The following is a 24,121-nucleotide window of genomic DNA, read 5'->3' on the forward strand; positions in this document are numbered from 1 at the left end:
GGTGCTTTAAAATATAGGCACGTACACACAGTGAAGCGCTTGTATCTGCAGAGGTTAGGACTGTAAAACTCGCACATTCAAAACACATCATTCATTTCTAGGGTGGCAATTTTCCATGTTTGGTCTCATCGCAAAAGTGAGCATCTTGGAACAGTTTTTTAAAAATTCCTTTCATCTATTTGAGATTTATGACAATGAAACACATTATTCTCATGACGAGGAAAAAAAAAAAAAAAGATTTTCCCCAGGAAATAAATTCTGAAATCTGTTAATGAGAAGTATGTGCCTAAGGAAATATGAAAGGAACCCAATGCTATTGTTACAGAGTCATGAATGTTTGAAGACCCTCTCTAGTGAATTACTCTTCAGTCAAAAATGTATGTGATGTACATGACTTTCCTTCATCAACTCTTTCCTGTAGTTGTTCTGAAGTTACATGTGCAGAGAACATGATAACTAGTTCTTACTTGTTTAGTGTCTGTTGCATGAGATCACATATCATTACTGTTTTCTCTGTAGGACATAAAATATCCATCAGATTTGGAGCAAAGCACTCACGGTAGAAAAACATGCTGTCTGTGTAACCTTGGAAAAAAGATTTAGCTCCTCACATTTATGCAATAGCGTTTATAATTACTCATTGGGGAGGTATTATTTATGAAAGCCTTCCTGAATGTAATGCCTTGCAAACATGTAAAGGATTAAATAGATATTTGTTGCTTTGTGCTTGGAGGAACAAAGCAAGCTGTACGGGGAGAATGTTTTTCCTCCTGGCCCAGGTTTTGCTTCCTTCCTTTGAGCCCCGTGTGCACAGCGGTGGCTGAGGCTCAGGAAGCGGAGGAAAAGCAGAAGTGATGTGTGGTCTGGAAGACACTGTCTGCACCATATCCTTTCTTTATAAACATAGCAGTTATTCAGGAGGATGGCTCACTGCAATGACACTTGATACCTGTACTGTCTGTTGGGAGCTCACATCCCATCGAGACATGGATCAACCCTTACATTAATTCTCCATGTGACCTGAGAACAGTTTTGTACCTTTTATTGCGAATTTTTCCACAATGTATTCCACAGCAGAACTTTATCTCTATCCCCTGATACTGCATGCATTTTATGGAACATATTGGTGCAAGAGCAGCAATTTACCTGCATTTGCTAAACATTTGTCCTTTCTGTTAAATCCTTGAAGCAGTTGACTGCTGTCCTCTACAGAAGCAATGGCTGTTCTGTAATACTTTGTGTATTAGTCATGTTCAGAATGAGAGGCCTTAAATATTGCATTTGAACATGCTATATGGGAGGTGGTGTCTCCCAGAACACTGATTTCATCTAATGATAGTGAATAGCAATCACACGGTTGCTTAACTGAAACACCATTGCCATGAATTTATCTAGCTGTGAATACTTTAATGATAATTAAGCCGGTGCTTTTAACATGGATGATCTTCTAATAAATAAGTTGCTAGTGAAGATGAAGAAGAACGTGTGTGTGTGTGCTGATCAAGGGCTATGGAGTTCATGGGCTGCCCTGATACATACCTTGAAAATGAAATTAAGAAGCTGTACTTACATTATTTACAAATTGTAAAGCTTTGAAGTCCGTGTATGACTTGTAACTTATTCTGACTTTCTCCCTCTCTTGTACCACTTTTTTCCTGTAAAAAAACTTCAAGAAATTAAGGAGAAAAAGAAACTACGTTAATGCAACATTAAGTTTATATGGTAAACTACTAAAATGTCAAAAAATGCCAAAGTTAAGGATGAACGCACACTGTGTGTGTGGATTATAATAGTCTTCAGTTACACGATCACACTGAACCATGTAAGTTATATGCCAGGCAAATAGATTATGAAAGTCATCTGAATGAGTTTTCTTCTTGCTCTGGGGTATGAATAATATCTGATTAAAGATACAAGGAAAATAAAGTTACTTGCACACTAACAAAAAAATAGAGGAAACTTGACCTCTCAAGGCATTCCCCAGAGAACACAAATGATTGTGACCTAATATATTTGCTTCTGTCTGTTGCTACTGATGAAGTAATGATAGTTCTGAGGGAAGCAGAGTTCCATAATTTCTTGCATCCTTCTCCTTCCTGTACAAGAAATCTTCAGGGTATGCATTCATTTAGTATCTGTGATCTCTCCCCCTCCACCTTGTAATGGAGAAGTAGTCTAAACTGCACTGGAAATCTGATTAGCTGCGAATTTGGAAAAGTCTCTTTCTGAGGAGAAGTCTAGTAAGAGTACCTAATGGGTTCTTATCCTTTCTTACAAAATCCTGAAAGCTTTGTTATATCTTAATGAGGAACAAGAATGGATTCTCCTTTCAATTTTACAGATGGCGTTGTGATTTATAGTCACTGTACAATGCGGATGAAGGGTTCAAAGCACTCATCTCGTAACAGCAGATGACACAGGAGATATCTCTTTGGGTTTATTAACTGGCAAGAAAGAGACATCTTAAGTCTGCACAGTCTAAAATATTTGAAGGATAGTCCACACAAAATCTCACTATTTCCCCATCTCTCTGACATTTGAATCAGATGGAGCAATGCTCTGTCTTCAGCTGATATTGTATATCATCAGATACTCAACGACAGCATGAAAATCAACACCATGTAATAGTTTTGATAGTGTAAATGCAGAAAAAAAAATCTGACCTTGTGTATCTAATTTACTTGAACTGAAAAAAAAATGAAGAAAATGTGAGAAGAAAAGAGTTTGGGAATGGCAGGAATATTGACTCTTGTTAAAGGTAACAGGGATGCAAACTTGCAATTAAAATATTCCTTTATTTTTCTTGTATATGCATGGATCAAGAAAAATGCATTATAATATTCTATCAAAGAATCTTGTGGAACTGTTACAGTGCAACTGCGATAAAACACATGATTCTGAGTACAGTTAAAACCTCCGTAGGTAGTGTTACAGAACCAGAACACTCTAACAATTTGTGTGAAATATTAGTGCAAAAGTTACAGGAATATAGTTTCTCCTGGAGAACACAGGTAGCTAGTTCTGTTTGTAACAGCTTCAATGACTATACTAAGATCTATCTGAGTCATTGACTTTGGAATAAATGCAGGAAATACATGTTTACAGAATCACAGAATTTTACAGAATTACAGAATAGTTGGGGCTGGAAGGGACCTCTGGAGGTCACCTGGTCCACCCCGCGTGCTCAAGTGGGTCACTGTCGTGGGTTAGGCCGCTCCAGCAACTAAATCCTACACAGTCCCTCTCTCACCCTTCTCCAGCCCCAGGGATGAGGGAGAGTATCAAAGAGGAAAAAGAAAAGAGACTCGAGCGTTGAGATGAGAACAATTTACTACTACTGCTACCAATATATATATATACAGATATGTACAAGGATAAACATATGCAGACGAGTGATGTACAACTCCTTGACTCCTTGGTCAACACTCCTTGACCAACGCCTGTCTCGTTCCAAAGCTGCAATCCCGAAACAGATAAAACTCGATACCGCGATCCCGGATGAACGGGAGGCCCCGAGACAGAGACCAAGCGAGAGAGAAAACACTCTGAGAGCCCGAAAGTGAAAGTCCCAGAAGGTCAAAAGCCCTTCTTTCCGGCTAACCCTCACTTTTATATTGAGCATGACGCTGCGTGATATGGAATACTAATTGGCCAGTTTGGCCCTCAATCTTAAGTTCAAGGAGAGTCGTGGACCCCTTGTCCCGGCTATGCTCCCCCCTTATCCTGTTGTGCTCCTCCACACTGGCAAGAACATGGCGAGCTGAAAAGTCCTTGAGACCTCAGTGCCAACTACAAACATCAGTGCGCTGTCAGCGTTCTTCTCGGAGCAAGTCTCAGACTAAAACCAAAACACGGAGCTCTTCTAGCTGCTAAAAAGAAGAGATAACTGTTCCAGCTAAAACCAGGACAGTCACCTAGAACCAGTTGCCCAGGACCATGTTCAGACAGCTGTTGAATATCTCTGACGATGGAGATTCCACCACTTCTCTGGGAGACCTGTTCCTGTGCTCAGCCACTTCCACAGTGAAGAAGAGTTTCCTGATGTTCAGATGGGGTCTCCTGGGTTTCACTGTGTGCCCATTGCCTCTTGTCTTGCCACTGGTCACAACTGAAAAAAGCCTGGCACTGTCTTGTTTGTATCTTCCCTTCAGGCACTGATATAGATTGATGAGATCCCCCTGAACCTTCTTTTCTCCAGGCTGAATGGTCCCAGCTCTATCAGCCTTCCTTCACAGGAGAGATGTTCCAGTCCCTTCATCATCTTTGCAGCCCTTTGCTGGACAATCTCCAGTATGTCCGTGTCTGTCTTGTATTGGGGAGCCCAGTATTGGACACAAGACTCCAGGTGTGGCCTCACTAGTGCTGAGTAGAGGGGAAGGATCACCTCCCTCTACCTGCTGGCAACACTACTTCTAATGCAGCAAGGACACTGTTAGTTTTCTTTGCAGCAAGGGCACATCGCTGGCTGATGTTCAACTTGGTGTCCACCAGAACTCCCAGGTCCTTTTCTGCCAAGCTGCTTTCCAGCTGGGTGGCCCTCAGCATGTACTGGTGCCAGGCGTTGTTCCTCCCAAGGTACAGGTCTCTACATGTCACCTTGTTGAACTTAATGAGGTTTGCAACAGCCCCTTTATCCAGCCGGTTGAGGCTGCTTGGATGGCAGCACGGCCCTGCAGTGTATCAGCCCCTCCTCTGAGTTTTGTGTCACTCATTTTTATTCTTGTTCAGTAGGAAAAAGTTTGTCTCAGTCGAATCTTCAAATAGATAAAGTGCAACATGTTTTTTTCATATGAACTCTTCAGGAGCTGTGTAGCACTGGAGGCATCCTGATGTCCATTAGTGGAAACCCACAAATTCTTCCCTCCTAGGGGGTATGTACACAGCCATTTGAACCCAGCCCTACCCAACTTCAGGTAGCATTAGGTCCTAAAGCATTTTAGTCGCTCAAAAGTACACCACAATTCTCAGAGGAGGTATGATTAACATTCAGATTACACCATCAGTGACACAGGGTCAGGTGTAGACAGTTGTAGGAAATACCTGTAATGCAAGCAGCTCCTTGCTTTAATATTAAAGGTACAGATGAGAGACGGAAAACTCTGCTGAGGATCTGTTTTGCTCTTTCCATCTCACTGCTGTCAGCTCTTACCTCTGCTTGGTATGTTAAACATGCTGGCAGCTGGGATTACCCTGACCCAGCTCTCCCTCCCTAGTGTTTTCATGAGACACATGTTTATCAGACCCTGGCAGGCTCCTGTGTCTCAGGAATGAGAGGACAAGGAATAATCTCTGAAACCTCATGGCAGAGTAAGGCAAATGCAACAAACAACTGCCAAGAGGAAGGACTCTCCTGACCTTTAAATACATTGATTAAAAAGAAATGCCTACCTTAGAAGTGAGCCAGAAAGAACCAATCACGATTGAGCCCAGAAGAAAAGGTATTTGAGTTGAATGTCCAACACAAGAGAGATCATCCACATACATGATAAAAACATTACGAGGAATATTAGGAGGAAAGCTTAAGAAGGCTAAAAGTTCTGTAGCCAGGACATATTCACACATGGAAAAGTTTCTATGTTTTACATTAATGTTGTTAGATTGTCTTGATTTCTGATTGCAGCTTTACAGCTCCAGGAAATGCATATGCCACAATATATTGCAGCTCCTGCTCAGTCTCAATTACTTTGTTCTGTTTGTCAATATCCAAATAAATCAAACTTCAGTGACAGACTCTAAGAAGGAAACATCAACCTGAAGAGTATGAAGAAAAATTGCATAGCTACAAAAGTAGATAATCTGTGAATGACAAATTAACCCCCAAACACTTCATACTTTATCCTCACTAGCAAGAATGAAATTGTTCCCTAACTGCAGTATTTAATCTATTCTTTGCGTGCTAATTTTACAAGAGATCATAAAAATTATGTGACAAAGCTTTTCACTTTAAAGTTTTTACAGCTGTATCCCATCTTATACACACATACGGTTATCTCTAAATCTTTGATAATCCATTTGCAAAAGAAATTAATATCCATTATTTTGAAAACATTCATTCAAAGACTCATATGGGTGTTTTGTTTAAAGCTTTTTTAATTAGTTGACAAATGTTTTCCTTCTTTCCTCAATAGATGATATTAAGATGGCTAGCATGAAAATTGACCATTTTAATCCAACCATGACAGCTGTTTAATAAGCAGCTACAGAGGAAGTTTTCCCAATGACTGGCCACATAGATTGCTTGTAGAGCCAGAACCTCCCTCAAGACCATCACTTTTGGTGAAAGCCTGTTTGGTCTTCAACAGAAAGAATCATAGCCCTTCTTTTTTTTCCCAAGTATTTTAAACATGATAAACAAGGATTTTCACTTGATTCTTATACTTGACCAAGCATTTCTTGCTTTTATGTCTGTGAAAGTAACAAATTTAATGTTTCATGAAGGTTTGAATCAAGTTTTGACATCCGACATCTCTGAAGATACAGATACTGATAACTGCCAACCATCTAGGAGACCGATGATTTTTGGCCATTAAAGCTCCCTTGGTAGCTAATGCACCTTATCAAGAATTTTTATAAGTATTTTCCACTTTGTGATGTAGGTAGCTTAGTTTAGCATGTGAGGTTTAGAGACATAAATGGCAAAGTACTTTTTTTTTCCACTCCTGTGAAGGAAACAACATTTTAAAAGTAGATGAGGTGTGAAGTACTGTTCCAGTGCTCTGCACCCACTCTTGGCTTTCATATACATAGGCAGTTTGGATTGTGTGAAAATATATAAACCCCATTGTGCAAAGTGAGAACTACTGCAAGTGCTTTTTAACTTAAATGTTTAAGTTGAAGCATTTGACATCTGATAAACGTAATCTGTATACAAAAGGAAAAATACTCAGGGAAGTTCAAACTTCAAAGTTCCTGAAAAAAACAGAAAGGGTGGGCAGTCCAACCAGCTTAACCAGTACAGTCCATTTTTGTATTTCAGAGACATATGTAGAAAGTGTAGAAAGTAGGAAGAGAAGTTAAAATCTCCCCCAAGTTGTTTCTTTTTCATGATTTCAACTTTTAGAATGGTTGATCTTTGTTATGGGGTGGAAAACCTTTTATATTCAGTTTTGTCTTCTCTTGCTAAGCAGGTGATAACAGTACTGATTCCTTCAGTGGCCTCCATGCAGGCTGTCCTGTGTCCTCCAGTCCACTCACAGCTCCTAATTTTCACCTTCCATCCATCCCACTTACCTTAATTTCTATCCTTATGATAACAAGTGGTCAACTAACATTGTTGCCTTCACGCTCTTCATCTTTCCTGATAAATGACAGCAGCCATTCTCTTGACTGTTCCTTAGGCTCTTGTCTGATTCTCTTTGCTCTTCTCACAGGGGATCTGGTTCAAAGCCTAATGAAGCTCAGGGAAAATCATTAATGACATTAATAGTTGTAGAAGATGACAAAGGCTTGTGCTATGTCTTTTGTCTCCATGATTTTTTGTCTCTCTTAACCTGTAACTCTCCATTTGAATGTAGACCCCTCGACTCAAACTTACATGTTTTTCAAAACATTTAAAATGAATTTTTCTTATTCAGCTTTTTTTTACTTCCTGTGCTCTCTATTCACGCTTTGCTTTTACTTGTTTTCATTTCACTGACAGTATGGATACTCTTAAATCTGGTTCTTAAACTCTTACAATTTATTAAAAAATTATGTCATTCTCACTATCCTTTTTCTCTCACTCTGACCTTCTTTATATCCCAAGGGTGGATCTAGTCTATACCTAAAAGCCAGTGATGGTCTCATTATCCTTCTTACCATGCCTCTCCCATCTATATTTCTGCTTATCAACATTTTACTCTCCACATTCAATTTACACATCTTAATTTTGCCTTCATAATGGAGATGCCTTGATTTGAAACAGCTTATGATTTTTCTGTGTGTCCTTTGTCTCCTTCTGTCATTCCCTTTGTATTTCATTGTCTGTTCAGCATCTAATTCCTCTCTGACTCAGGCAAGTTTACATGCCCCAGCTTTCTTTTCTTCTTCAAATCATTCAACAAAATATTTTTCTCTTAAATCTTCAATTTCCAATAGGGTTTTTTAATATTGTAAAGACAGATTAATTAAAAAAAACAACAGGTACAGGCCATGGAACAACAAACCACAAGTATCACTTCGTCATGTAAAAGTTTTCCTTTTCATGGCTCCCTTCCCTCTTTCGTTTTTACATGTGTCACTAACTAATGTAACAATTATTCACTTTTGCAATGCATCTACTTATACACTCTGTGCACAGTCCCTTTCTCCCAGTCGTTCATTTTATACTTCACATATAAAACACAGATCAATTAACTGGCACGGTTCTCCATCTAGTTTGTAGACTATATCGATTTCCATCCATGTTGCTCATTTTGTGAGAATAAAATGAATAATCCTTGACAGATTTTCTAGTAGGTAAATCTCAGCTGCCCCAATTTACACACTAACATATTCTGTGGATTTAAAGGACAGTGCTCCAACAGGATTAGAATTGACTTGTTTTTAGGGACAGTACAGCTGTGTCAATTTGCGTGAGTAGGGGGCACAATTAAAGGAAAGGTCATTTGAACAGATTGCCCCTGTTCTCCAGTGTTCCTTCTGACTTCTGAAAACAGCCCCTGGGGAGAGGACCAAGCTTTGGGGCAGGGACAACAGGCTTGTAGGGGGAATCTGAGCAAGGGAGCTTGGAGTGGGGAAGAACTAAAGAGTACAGGAAAGACCAAAAAGCCATTTTCATCACCACCTCTCAGGGTAAATGGCCCTTTCCAAAGGTACAATCTAAAGCGAAAAGAAAAAAATATCTAGATATTACTTTCTACAAGAGTGTTTTACAGAGTTTGATACACATCTATATCCAAGAAACCTGTATTTCTTAGTAACACTGTATGTTTTATAAGTCTTTTTCTAGTCTGTACAAACCTTTTTGAGATTGTATTATATATTGCCCTCCAGAAAGGATCTTCTTTCAATTTCCCAGCCTTTGAATAACATCCTTGCCACAAGTTTACTACCAAGAGAAATGCTCCTGTCCAATTCTCACAGTTTCTAAGTTTGTAGACTCTCTGGAATGTATAATAGTAAAAACTCTTCACAGCTTGTTTTCATCTCATGAAAAAAAATTAATAAAATTAAAATCTACTACTTTTCAGTGAAATAATTTTAGTTATCATTCTCTTTATGAAATTGCAGTTAGCTAGACTTACATTTAGGATGTTGGATTCTAATTCTCAATCTCTTTTTAAGTTTTGTTTCTACAAAGGAAAGGGGATAAAATAGAGGAGTGATCTATATATGACACATTTTGATAAAATTTGTATCTACGTAAATACATATACACAGATAGATATTTATAAAATCAATCAGAAGCACACAACTATTTTAAAACTATTCTTAACTGTGGAAAAACTGGTAGTAATTCTCTCCACTTATTAAAATACAGGGAGTGATATATATTATTTTCACTAGTAAGTCTGTGAGTAAACAGCAATTTAACCCTGTTTCCCTAATTTATCCTCTTCTGTAGCTCAGTCTGAAGCAATTCACATGAAGAATGGCCATTTATACACACCTCAGTTTCAATTTGGAGAAAAAATAGCTACACAGACTTCAATTTAGCTATAGCCAGACTTTTTCTTTAGATCCATTAATGTGTCTCAGATTATTATATTTAAAACCCCACTAGTGGTAAACCTTCTGCCTATCCAACAGGCTAGACAGTGCTTGTGTTTGGAAAAAAAAAGCTGGTTTTAATGCAGACAAGTCATTAACATAGAAAAAGGGAGACCTGGTCTTCAATTGTGCCCGTTATGGGGTCTCATAGCAAATTCTCAGGCTTGCTAAAATAAACCAACAGATTACAACAGCATTTGATGTCAGAGGGACTACACTGGCTATTCAAGTTCACAAAGCCTGCAAAAATGTAGGAAGATGCTCCCATACCAGCAGAACAGGGAGACCAGCTCCCTGCCTCTGCCCCAGGACAGCCGAACCTCATGGGGAGAACCCACCTGCAAATGAAGACAGGGGGAGAACCCACCTGCAAATGAAGACAGAGGGAGATCAGAGGAGGCCATGGGCTTCACATGTGACAAACAGAAGCAGGCAATAGCTCTATCAAAAGGGAAGAAAGAAGGAAAATTATGGAAGACAGAGGCCATGAAGACTAGAAGACTTTCAGTGAGCTATTGGAATAGGGTCAGAGGTGCTGCTGTGGATTTGCTCAAATGCCTGGTCACTTGGATAAGCGCCTGAACCATTTGGATAACCCTCAAACCTTTGACTACTAATCTGAGTGGCCTCTGTTACTTTAGTCCCCTGCCTATGTCTGTGCTCTAGAGAACAAGGCTTGGCAGGGGATGAACTGACAGCAGAGTAGGCTAGCTCTGGCCTTCTCATTAACACACCCTACGCTTTGGCATCGCACAGCATTCCTACAGTGCGAGTTTTGGGAAAAGACACTTTGTGCTACTCTCCAGATGGGATTCAGGGAATGAAAAAAACACGTGAAAAACCACACAGAAATAAACATAGCAGGAAAAAATAAAAGGAAAGAAAAAGTGAATGAGGGAATTTGTTTGGGTTGAGAAATCCTCTTCCTCCTGCTTCTTCATCTGAGTTTGTTGTTCATAATTATACCTGTTACAAAAAGAATGAGACAAAAAGAGGTCTCTGAAAACATGTGCTTGTTCAAAAAGCCAAAATTTGTGGGTTTAGACCGAACACAATAGACAGGAAACACAACTAGTGCATTTAACAAGTGAAAGAGACCTGAAGTTTACAGAGCTTAACAATTTTATCAATGGGGATTTTGGTAAAATAGTGTATGGAATAATAAGTTTTACTTTTCAGGACTAGTAGATGTAATTAATTGGACACTAAGTTCGACTGTCACAGGGCCAGACTGGGATCCTTCACCTGTGTCTGTCTGTCAGCGTAGTCTTTATTTTCGTATGCTCCAAGTTCATCTCGTGAGAATAAAACCTGTGCCACGTGCAAGACAGTAATTACTGTCTTTCAGTTTGTCGAAGCACCCTAACAACTGCTCTTAGGCAGCTAGACAGGACCGTCAGGAATTTCTGTAGGATGCTTGGCACAGTTCTTCACTCAAGAGGTAGAACAAGTTTTTTTTTTTTTACCCAGTGTGAAACAAAACACACGTCTATTCTCTTTTTCCTTTTACTTCACAGCCCTGTGCCTAGGCTTCAGCCCGTGCACCCCAATGTCCACTGCTGTACCATGTAGCTGCCATCAAGCTAAAGAATTTGCCTATTATAATATTACTTTGTTACCAAAAGACACTCTCACCTTTGGTCTACCTTTTGGGTTGCATGACCGCGTGCTGACCCTTGCCATGGCTCTGTGGTAAAGGCATAACTAACTACACCATGCGGCAATTGTGCTGGTCAGATAAACAACTACCATACGGAACAGCAAAAATCGCATCAATGTAAGAAGGGAAAGGTCAGCACAGAATTGTGAAAAACTTTGGAGGAGCTAAAAGAAGATGTACCAAGATATTTTTTTTTTTTTAATTGGGACTGGCTGGCTTGAGCACTCATTTTAACTTATGTGACTGACGTTTTAAAGAGAAGAAAACTGGGTGAGGTTTGTAATTATAAGTTTATGTGCAGTCAGGCTAGCAAATGAATGACAAAAATTCATGATGACATGAAATGACAAAATACAATATTTAGACAAACAGCTGAGAGGAGACTAGCATTGCAACTCTGTTTGCTAGGTTCATTATGACATTATGGCTTTTTGGAACAGAATTTTTCACATATATCTTGCTTTTTTTTTTCCACAAATGAAAAGCAGAGATCTAAGAGGTTTGCGTAATTCTTATAAATTGTTTTTATTGTGGCAACACGACAGGGCTGAGACAGCTTAACTGTAAAAATGGAATCTTCAGAGGGCAGGATGTGATGGTCACTGTTATAGGAAGAGCTCATAATAAAATCTTTCAAATGGTTTTGCTTGGCTGTGGGATGTGTGACTTTCTATTTCTTCTTCTTTCTGGAAGTGTAGGACTCTCTTCTACATACTGAGATAAAAACTTGAAATGATCCCGTAACCTAGTTACAGGCAACATATTTAAAATATTGCAAAGATATGAAAAATGCAAAATCTCACTGTATTTCAAAATGTACAGTTTAACTCCATGTCCTCTTGTTGAAGTCTTTTTCTAGAAAGCATTTTGTCTCATTTCAGAATGCAATAAGCCAAAACACTCTTGCATGCTGTGTAGCAATCAGAATTGTACTGTAAAATGTGACAGTCAGTTTAAGGGTCATTTAATGAACTTAATTCTTTTCAAATACGTGCGAAGGTATGCACACATGTATATTGATACATACACACGCATATCTATTACATATTTTATATATATACAAAGAGCATATGCCTTCTCTTTTCAACCCCCAATGACTCAGTACATGATTAGACACAATAAAAACCTTGCCTTATCAAACTGATGTGTTTGAGAAGACTGTCAGTGATAGCTGTGCAGAGATATATCCCCTACAAAAGCATGCAATTCTCCCAAGTTTGCTCTCATAAAAGATTTATTTCTACCATAAACCATCACCTGTCTCTTGGTCCTCTGACATTACAATGCTGTCACATTCGGCACAGTGGGGTGGCTGGTGTTTTTTCTTTTTCACAAATATGAAGATTGACAGGCGGTTGACAGTGCTAAAGAACAAGATATGACCGAATATATAACATTTGTATCAGCTGAATAGCTACAGCAAACAAAGCAATAAACTCCCTCCTTTATTCACCTGTGAAAAAACTCAGATGGAGAATGAGCCAAATAAATGGGGTATACGTAAAAAGAATTGTCCTGACTGTGAACAGGCATCTTATCTCACAATCATTCTTAATTGTTATTTTAATTTAGTACTTCTCTCCTTCAGCTGTTTTCTTGTATTTTGATCCCCATTCTATTTTGCTCACTTGCATTGTATGTCAGAACAAAGGTAGTATTTGTACTGCCTTCTCAGCGTCTGACTCTGGTTGTGAATCACTGGCTTGTCGGTACCTGTCTCCATTAACTGTAGAAGAAATTTAGATACCTTATTTGATCCACTCAATTGTACCGAAGCAGGACACCCAAAGTGGAATGGACATTTTAAATACGCCCCAAAGTGTCCTCTGCTCTGAAAGGTGTCCTGAGGCATTGTTGGCTGGTGTCCTTATTTACTGAATTTTGACGATATTCATTGTGAAGGAGAATATTAATGATGGAGTATTTATACAGATGCCTTCTTATCGTGACCTTCTATATCCTTAACAATCCTGGCAATCTACTCTCCAGAGGTTTGCATAACCTAGTAAGTACAGATGGATTTCCTTTACAACTGAGGGTCAAAGGTAAAAGAGCATGTTCTCAGATGTGTCACTACATGAATTAAAATGTAGTAATGAATTTGTGGTGTACTTTGTGACTTTATGTTAGACCTTGACCTTAATATCACATTTAACTGAGCACAATCATAGGTCACAAATTAGAAAGGTTTAAGCAATCTTCTGCTCTATCAAGGGAACCCGATTTAATCAGATCTGATTTAATATGCTGCTCAGAGTTTAGGGAGCACTAGACTAATATTACTAAGAAAGAAACTGTCACCATAGTTACATCTGTGCTGCAAAAGCACAAAAAGGCTTTGGGGTGCAATTCTAGCATTTTACAGAAGCTTACAGTCAAGCATTAGCGTTTTTTAATATTTTTTTTCTCTTTTTTTTTTTTTTTTAAAAATGGCTCTCTGAAACTCTTCTAATACCAACTGTTTACAACATGATAATTACAAAGACATATCATTGCAGTAATGTGTTTCATCACTACTGAGAGAATACTCGTGGAGAGGCAAACTTTCATGATCAAAAAGCACACAAAAGAGTAGGAGTTAACACGTCATGCAGAGCCAGCAGCTCAAAACCTGGCTATGGAAGGGACTGTAGAGGGACTCTAGGTATCTGAGAGTGGAAGTAGAGGTGCAGAGTGGCTTCATGTCCCTGAAAGTGGCAGCATGGAATAAGCACTAACGTTTAATTGTACAGATCCCAATCCTGTTCCTTTATAAAGCAGAGTAGGAAAGAGAGAAAATGTGGATAAAAGATGTCAGCAGCAGGGACATGATTTATGTTCAGCCCTGCTTTTTTCAGGTGCACTATGACAGCTGCAGATGTATTCATAATTATTCAGCTGAAACTACTGGTACATAAATATGCACCATCCACATAAGCTATCTCTCATCCGAGACAAAGTCTGCCCAAATACAAGACTGTACAGAAAATAAAATACTCTAAAACTGTAAGCGTACACTTCACACTGTGCATAGGAATAGAAAAGTTGACTCAACAGGGATTCATATTAAATTAACAAGAGTAATCAATTTCTGATTTATCTGTCCTTACATATGCATATAGATTTAACATGAAAGATATACAGTTCAGACACAATCTGAACACATCTGGTTATAGAATCATAGAATGGTTTGAGTTTCAAGGAACTTTAGAGATCATCCAGTTACAATTCCCCTGCCATTGGCAGGGACACCTGTCACTAGAACATACTGCTTAAAGCCTCATCCAGCCTGGCCTTGAACATTTCCAGGGATGGGGCATCCACAACTTCTCTGAGCAACCTGGTCCAGGGTCTCACCAACTTCACAGCGAAGAATGTCTTCCTAAAACGTAGTAGAAATCTACCCTCTGTCAGTTTAAAGACATTACTCCTTGTCCTATCACTACACGCCCTTGCAAAAAGTCCCTCTCCAACTTTCTTGTAAACCCCCTTCAGGTATTGGAAGGCTTCTAGAAGATCTTCCTGGAGCCTTCTCTTCTGCAGGCTAAACAACCCCAATTCTCTCAGCCTGTGTGCATAAGAGAGGTGCTCCAGCCCTCAGATCCTGTTCATGGTTCTCCTCTGGACCTTTTCCAACAAGTCCACGTCTTTCTTATGTTGGAGGCCCCAGAGACGAGTGCGGTGCTCTGGGTGGAGTTTTGAAATTGCAGAGTAGAAGGTCAGAATCACCTTCCTCGACCTGCTGGCCATGCTTCCTTGAAGGGAGCCCAGGATATGGGCTGAAAACGCACATTGCTGACTCATGTTGAGATTCGCATCATCCAACAACCCTCAGATCCTTCTCCTCAGGACTGCTCTCAATTCATTCTCCACCCAGACTGTATTTGTGCTTGGGATTGCCCCGATCCACGTGTGGGACTTTGCACTTGGCCTTGTTGAAATTCATGAGGTTCTCACAGGCCCACCTCTCCAGCCTGTCAAGGTCCCTCTGGATGGTATCTCTTCCCTCCAGCATGTCAACCACATCACACAGCTTGGAGTTGTCAGCAAACTTGCTGAGGGTGCACTCGATCCCACTGTCCATGTCGCCAACAATAATGTTAAACAGCGCCTGACCCAATAATGACCCATGAGAAACATCACTCGTCACTGGCCTCCACTTGGACATTGATCCTTTGACTGCAACTCTGAGTGCAACCATCCAGTCAATTCCTTATCCACCGAGTGATCCATCTGTCAAATCCATGTCTCTCCAATTTAGGGACAAAGATTTGTGAGGGACAGTGTCAAATGCTTTGCACAAGTTCAGGTAGATGACTTCAATTGTTCTCTTATTCACCAAGGCTGTAACTCCATCGTAGAAGGCCACCAAATTTGTCAGCCATGATTTGCCCTTAATGAAGCCACATAGACTGTCACCAATGAACTCCTCATTTTCCATGTGCCTTAGCATAGTTTCCAGGAGGATCTGCTCTATGATCTTGCCGTGCACAGAGGTGAGACTCACTGGCTTCTAGTTCCCCAGGTCTTCTTTTTTTCCCTTTTTAAAGATGGGGGCTATTTTTCCCCCTTTCCAGTTGGTGGGAACTTCACCAACTACCATGACTTCTCAAATATGACAGGTAGTTGTGAACTGTCACGCACTGAAGATATCTTCTCGCAACGAGCCACAACCCAAGGGTCATTGCAATCACCACGTATCTCACTCAGAAGGTCTTTTCCAGAGAGCCTCTAATCGCTGCTCTCTAAGGGCTCCTACCTCTCCAGTACCCAGGAGGCAAATGCCCCCCTCCCAGGAGGCAGTGCCCCACCTTTAACCATCCATGGGTCCCGTGGTTTCTGGCTGACCAATGTGACTCACTGCACCTGTTTTAACAAGCCACAGGTGTCTTCTATTTAACCCATACAGCAGCCAGAAGACTTCCCCGACAGGTAGTGGCTTAGCAACTTCATCCACCAGTTCTCTCAGGACCCACAGATGCATCTTCATCCGGTTCCATGGACTTGTGCGCCTTCAGGTTCCTTACATGATCTCAAACCTGATCTTCTCCTACAATGGGCAGTTTTTCACTTTGCTGGTCCCTGCCTTTGCCTTCTGCAACTTGGGTAGTGCAGCTGGAGCTCTTGCCAGTGAAGAGTGAGGCAAAGAAGTCATAGAGTACCTCACGCTTCTCCATATCCTGGGTAACTAGCTCTCCCATTTCCTTCCGGAGAGGACTCACATTTCCCTAGTCCTCTTTTTATCACTGACATACCTACAGAAGTTTGGGGTTTTTTTCATTGCTCTTGGTGTCCCTGGCCAGATTTGATTCCATTAGGGCTTTAGCTTTCCTGACATGATCTTTAGCTGCTCATACAATTTCTCTGTATTCCTCCCAGGCTACCTGACTTTGCTTCCACGCTCTGTAAGCTTGCCTTTTGTGCTTGAGTTTTTCCAGGAGCTCCTTGTTCATCCATGCAGGCCTCCTGGTGTTTCTTCCTCTTTGTTGGGATCCATCAGCTACTTTATGAGATAGTGTAAGAAGAATATATTTAGTTCCCTCTTACTTCTACTCCAAATGTTTGCTGATCAAACATTGTCTATATTTTTTGTTTAAAATGTATCAGGTTTACTGTATCAAATTACAATACCTGAAGGTGTCAGGTGAAAATAAACTGATTATTATCTACCATTGTAATCCTGAGTTCATTTCCAGTAATTTTAATCTTAACCTATTCCCAGGAAACACCATGTTTACTTTTCTTTCTGTTTTAAGCAAGACGATTAACAGTGAATCATCCCAGTATGGTAAAAATGAGTTTGTAGTGCTATAAAACTTCCGCAGGTATTAGTGGTGCTTTTAAATAAAACTGCAACACATTCTGCCTTAAAATTATGTTGACAATAGAAGTTATGGCCCTTAACTTGGAAGGCCAGTGCAGATAAATCCATCAGAAAGTGAGAGGAAGTTGTGTTTATAATTCTTGCTTACATAAAGATCTTGTTTAAGCTTGTTTAAGATCTTCAAATCTATATATTTGATCTATTCTAGATGCTAGAACGGTGATTTAATAGCAAGGAAGAAATTTGATTAAAAAAGAGAAATCAAACTTTAGAGAACTAGAGATTTGAGAACATTTTAGAAGAGCCATTTGGAAATTCCAGAAATCAGATTGTGGTACTACAGAATAACCCTACTCATCTGCAGAATCAGATTACATCTAGAAAACATTTGAATTTAAAAAGCCAGGCAAACATTTTGCAAATTAAATACTGCAGTTCATCAGATCAAAACTCTGGGATAAATCATGTGCCCTACCACACATGACCCTTGGCTCCATATCACTATAGAAGTAATTTGTCAATTTTAATGCTAATGTTGAAATAGTTGAAAAACGAACATGGAAACCCATTTTCTCTAATGGAAATAAACTTGATATGTCAACAAATAACATATCATGTGATTTACAAAGGAGGTCTTCCAACAATTTAGCTTGAGTCAATACCATTGGAATAAGTCTGCAATTAGTAGGAGCTAACGTAAATTCTATTGAATGACAACGTGAATCTGTTCAGTACAGAAAAATAACAGCTGCCTATTTTTCATGCTTTTTTTTTTATTTATTTTGTCACACCTAACCATAACTCTTGCCATTTGTGCATGAAGGAAGAAAAAGAAATCAATAGCCGTACATCGGGAGTTTCATCTCAGTAAAGTAACTGCACAACGTTTTAACAAAAAAGAGTAATGAACTTAAGTTTCCCTCAATCTGCTTGAATCTGCTCCAAAATTTAGAGATATCTGACAGTAAATCAAGACAGCTGAGAGATTTAAGACAAAACTAGTAAATGAGGTGGAGAATCATGAGTTACAAGCAGAGAGAGTCTTCTCCCTTGATTTCCTTTAATTTTATTCATTGCCTTTGAGAGTAATGCAGTGAAGTCCTGAATGTTTGCAAAACCTCTCAAGCAGCTGTTTTCCTGACAATAATGAAATTCAATGAGAACATGATCTAGAAAGTCACAGTTTAGTACTTCTGAAATATGAATCATCAAATGATGTGCAGTGAATGATTGGGACAAAATTAAGAACGCTCAGCTGTCCTTTAAAAGGCGTTCATTTGCATATAAAACCCTAGCAATAGTACATGTAAATATTAGCAAAATTAACAAATGATAACAAAACCTATCGTGTCAATGAATGAGAAGTTACATCTGAGTAAGGAGCATAATTTGTGTATGTTATGTCATTTCCCTCAGAAAGCAGGGGGTCTACAAGAAGGTGCAGCCTTCTTTCTAGAACCGTTGTGAACTGTCTACATTAGCCAAAATTCATATGGTTGAAAAATGCAAACTGCTTTCCAGTCTGTATTACTGAGATTTATCTGTAACTTATTTTAGTCTTCTTTTCCCAGTCTTTATCTATCAATTCATAAAAAGCAATCAGCTGGGTCAACAGGCCACACAAATGGATTGGCATATTTTCAAAAGCAAAGAGCTTTTGAGAGGAGGGAAGTAAGAAAAGTTGCAAAATATTTTATACTGTCCTTTATTCTCACAGCTACAAATTGCATTTCAAACTGGTATTCAGTGCCTGAATTACTGCTGATTTTGAAAGGAATAACAAAGCCAGATATGTCAGTGCCAAATGATTTCTTGCCAGTGCTTTTCTTTCTTCCCAACATCTCATTTGTCCTCCCAGCTAAGTGTACTTCCCAATGTCTACCTTTCTAATCCTGCATTTTCCAAGAGTCTCATCCAGTTGCCAAAAAGAGATCTTAAAATCTTTTCATTGAAAATATAAAAAATGGTTGACAATACAAAAAAGTGAATGGTAACCTCCAGACTGCATAAAACAGAGATAACATCGTGAAGATCCAGTCTTCCTCACCTCTGCAGAGTTTTCCTCTCTTTCTCTTACGTGGCTATCTGCTTTGTCTCTGTTAGTGCTGAAGGACAGGCACTGTTCCCGTGCTACCTGAAACAGTGGACACAATAATAAATGAATAACAGACTACACATTTATCCCTTTGTCACACTGTATTGAGTTTACATGGCAAGGTTTTGGTAGCAGAGGAAGGGGGTCTGCAAGGCTGGCCTCTGTAAGAAGACATCAGGAGCTTCCCCCATGTCTGACAGAGCCAATGCCGCCAGCTCTGAGACAGACCCGCGCTGGCCAAGGCAGAGCACATCAGAGACAGTGATAACGCTTCTGTGACAACATGGTTAAGAAGGGGGAAAAAACCCTGTGCAGCAGCTGTGAGAGAGGGGTGAGAAAATGTCAGAGAAACAGCCCTGCCGACACCAAGGTCAGTGAATGAAGAGGAGGAGGAGGTGCTCCAGGCGCTGAAGCAGAGATTCCCCTGCAGCCCATGGAGAAGACCATGGTGGAACAAATATCCACCCTGTAGCACGTGGGAGCAGGTTTTCTGGCAGGACCTGTGACCCATCGGGGACCCACACTGAAGCAATCTGTTTCTGAAGGACTCCATCCTATGGTGAATCCCAAGCTGGAGCAGGGAAAGAGTGTGAGGAGATAGGACCAGCAGAGAGGAAGTGTTATGAACTGCCTGCAACCCCCACTCCTCATTCCTCTGCTTCACTTTGTGTGAGGAGGTACAAGAGTCAGGAGTGAAGGTGAGCCTAGCAAGAAGGGAGGGTTGGCGGAGAAGGTGTTTTAAATTTTGTTTTCTTTCTTAATATTCTACTCTGTTATTAACTGAAAATAAATTAAGTCTGAAAATAAAATAAGTCGAGTCTGTTATTCCTTTGGCAGTAATCGGTGAGTGATTTCGCTGTCCTTATCTTGACTTGCAAGCTTTGTCATCACATTTACTCCTCCTGTCCTGCTGAGGAGGGCTTGGTGGGCACCCAGTGGCCAGCCAAGGTCGACACACCACACACACATAGGCTTAACATCCACCAACTGGGATACTTGGGATCTAAGCTATCCAAAGACTTCCAAAATTTTTTCACTGCCTTTTCTCTCATTCAAAATAAACTTGAAGTATCTGTACTCTTCAGAAATCACTACCAAGAAAATGAGTCAGAGTCTGACCATCTTCTCCTTAACAGTGTCAGCACCTTGCCCTCCAGAAGTAGAAAATTTCTCTGCCATCTTTCTCTTGACCAGCAAGGTCCTGCACACAGCTAAAAAATGACCCATGTTTTAGGCCCATCTGATGTTCCTCAGTGTCTAACAGCTAAGCCTAAAATTACATTACATTACTGTTTGGATGTCTGTGCCCAAGATTTACCAGATAACAAGTTCAACATCTACTAGATTATTATCTTTTTTTTATTTTTCAAAATTTAATTTTAGACATTAGCCATTCATACGTTGCTTCTTACATAATTTTAGTGGAAGCTAGGACAGTCTTCTCAAAGTAGCCTCTGCCAGCAGTACTAGCTCTGCGTACCCCCTCGCTACAGCATGCACCATGCAGTACTGGAGAAATGATCTTTAGAAAAACAAATGAGTAAAATATGTATTTAAAAATGTTCATATCAGCTGTCCTTTCAAATTCACATGAATGGTCAACCAGCACAACTGGAGAGGCAACAAAGGTGCACACCAGTGATGTGTGGCAGGAGCAAGAAGGAGAGTCAGTGGAGTAAGATAGACTCAAGTCTCTCCTGCCACTGAAGATTGCATCTGACAAAACTGCAGCATCAAAGATAAAGAGGAGGCTCCTAAAAATATATGTTTAAAGGGAAAGAGAAAGCAATAAAAAAAGGTTTAGGAATAGCCGTACTAAAATCCAAAGGCACAAAAAATACAGAGGATAACAAAAATATCCATTTTAGAAAACAAGCAGATAAAAACTCCTCTTGTACCAACAGGAACTGGATTCTGATGCCAACAGAAATCAAGGGAAACTCCACTGAAATCAGTATATATGGCTATTGCAACTGTGGCTATTGCCCAGATTGCCCAGCTGGATTGAATTGATTGATTTCCTAATTAAGGTTTGGACTCTGCCTACAAAAGGTGGGCCATTTCCTCCTGGCTGTGGGAGATGCAATGGTATCCTTGGAGCTGCAGCTTAAGCTGGTGAGCAACAACTGGTGACCCTGATGTGATATGTCTGAGAGACTCTGAGGACCATGATGCCAGAGTCCTTTGGTAAAGAAGGTAAAGCCACAAGCCCAAAGGAGGGAAGCGTGCTGGAGTTGGAATGAATGGACTGGGTCTCTGCTCACCATAAAGCCTTCACTTTCCTTTAAAAACAAAAACTGGTAAAACAAAAAGGGGGAATTATGGCTATTGCAACTGTGGCTATTGCCCAGATTGCCTAGCTGGGTTGAATTGATTGATTTCATAATTAAGGTTTAGGCCCTGCCTACAAAAGGTGGGCCATTTCCTCCTGGCTGTGAGAGATGCAATGACATCCTTGGAGTTGCGGCCTAGGCTGGTGAGCAACAAGTATAATCCTGAAATCATTATTATTAGGTTGGTGCAAACACAATCAGATTCCAGCCAGCTTCACAGAAGCTCATAAAATCCAGGTCAGTTTACAACAATAAGCATGGTTACTTGTGATGGAAATATACCAGTGTCCTCCAGAAAATACAAATATATACATGCATCTACAAAAAGAGGAATTCCACATTAACTATTAGCACCAGAAAGAGGCACAATAATTAAGGTATTAAAATGTTCTTTTCAATTTCTAGCTATCATCTCTCCCCTTCCAGAGAAATCATGTATGTTTTCAATTCTGTGATGAGATTAGCACACTAAAAATATTTGCAATGCCTCCTTTGCCCTCGGTGACCTTGTGAGTGTGCTTGACACGATGAATATACTGAAATTTATTAAGATTCAGAATACTTACTTCAATGTTTCTATGGCTGAGATGATTTTTCTATTAAGTGGTCTCTGTAATAATTTACTAGCATTTTGAGCTAAACAAGTACATTGATTTCTGAAGCAGCTGCACAATTCCTGACACTTAAGATCTTAGATATTTTACATCACAACCACGTCGTGCTTGAGAGGAAACATCTTGTTAAACTTCATGGTGGTCCAAATAACTTTTTTTCTTGTGTATTAGCATTAATTTTAAGCTCCCTTCCACTAATCTAAAATATAGCATCAAAAAGAATGGATCACGATGTTAGGATTGTTAAATCATTTGGTTTGGCTTGGCTTGGCTTGATGTTAAATGTATTGGCATAGGATTCAGGGCAGGTACATTTAAAACCCATAAATACAATTAATAGATAAGACATAGAATTATAATACTAACTATACCACAAATTATAAACATGCCCATTTGAAAATTCACTGCAGACACCTCCATCTTTAGCATCAAAATTCTAAGCTAAACAAATACATTCTGACAAATTCTATGGGTTGCTGACCTGGTGGCTTGTGTAAATCTTGGAGTGATTTGCTTTCATATTGAAACACCTGGTTTCAAGTTGTAGCATGAATGTTTTGCACAGTGTAACTCAAAAACTGCAAACCACAAGAAATCATGACTAATATGCAGCACATAAGTGACAAAAACAAAACAGTAGTATAAATCTAATGTGGTAAATCAGGACCAGATGTAACACATAATAAATCAATCAAAACTGCCAAAAAATTACTAAATATAGTGAATTTAATTAAAGACTCTGCTGTGTCTCCAGACAATTCAAGCAAAACCTTTAGCTTAGGCCTCCTGCTTTATTTTACCCTCTTTTTTTAAGCCATACCTCAGTCTGCTTTTCTTTTCTCATTCAAGCAAAATCTGTGAAAGTGACATAAAGAAGACAGAGCAACCACTATGGAAGAGGGTGCTGTGTCCCAGTCATACCTAGGAGGTGGAAAACACTGATTCTGAAAAGTAGAACATGAATTCAGACTAGCAGACATCCCCTGGAGATAATCAGCAAAACCTGTCTGTTGAGTATTATACGTATTTATGGTTTTCCTCATCAGTCTCCATTTACTGTTCAGAAGGCACGCTCCACGCCTGAACCACATTGCCTGCTCTTGCTGGTGCAAATCTGTCAGTCCCAAGCAGGAGTGATGTGCAGCCCAGCTCAGCAGCATGGCTTCAGCGAAACCCCTGAACATGGACACAACAGAGCTGAATGAGGAGAGCTTTTGCTGAATTAGCACCTGTCGTTCACAAATCCATGGGCATGTGCCCTCAGAAAAACATGGTAGCACACAGTGTGCCTCCTCTTTGAGCAGGCACACTCAGTTTGGGGCCGTGCACATGGTTAATGGCTCTGCAGTGTGGTCAATGACATCCAGCGAAAAGCAAGTCCGTGTGCCTCCATGGAGCTGCTGTGCTGAATCGCCTTCACCTCCAGCTCTGGCTAGCTCGTCGCAGTGCGTAGAGCACCTCCAGAAGCACGTGTTCGCAGAAGGGAAGAATGGTGCATTCCTTTCCACTAACAAAATGTGAAAATGTCTCCACTTTATAGATTCATCCACCTGAAAGGGCAGCCGAGATTTCAGACTGTCTCCTAGGAAAAGTTGACGGAAAATAAGTTAATTTCCGTTTGTAAAGCTCAAATCTGGCTTCCAGACAGACACCACAATAATAAACCACTATGGGATATTTCGCTAAAAAAAATACCATGTTATCTATCCAAAAAATGATTTCTGATCCCATGAGTAGCATTCCATGTACTAGTTACCACTGTGTACACTTGACTACAAGTTAAGAAGATGATGCTTCTTGCATTAAGCATTTTTGCCTTGAGTTATTGACACATTTTAAATTATTCTGCTTTATGTCCATCCTTAATAGAACAGAAATCTGTTACAAAAGATCTTTATTAACTGACTGCCTCAGGTGCTGTGCAGA

This window comes from Tauraco erythrolophus, chromosome Z (genome assembly GCF_009769465.1).
Source record: "Tauraco erythrolophus isolate bTauEry1 chromosome Z, bTauEry1.pri, whole genome shotgun sequence".
NCBI classification, from domain to species: Eukaryota; Metazoa; Chordata; class Aves; order Musophagiformes; family Musophagidae; genus Tauraco; species Tauraco erythrolophus.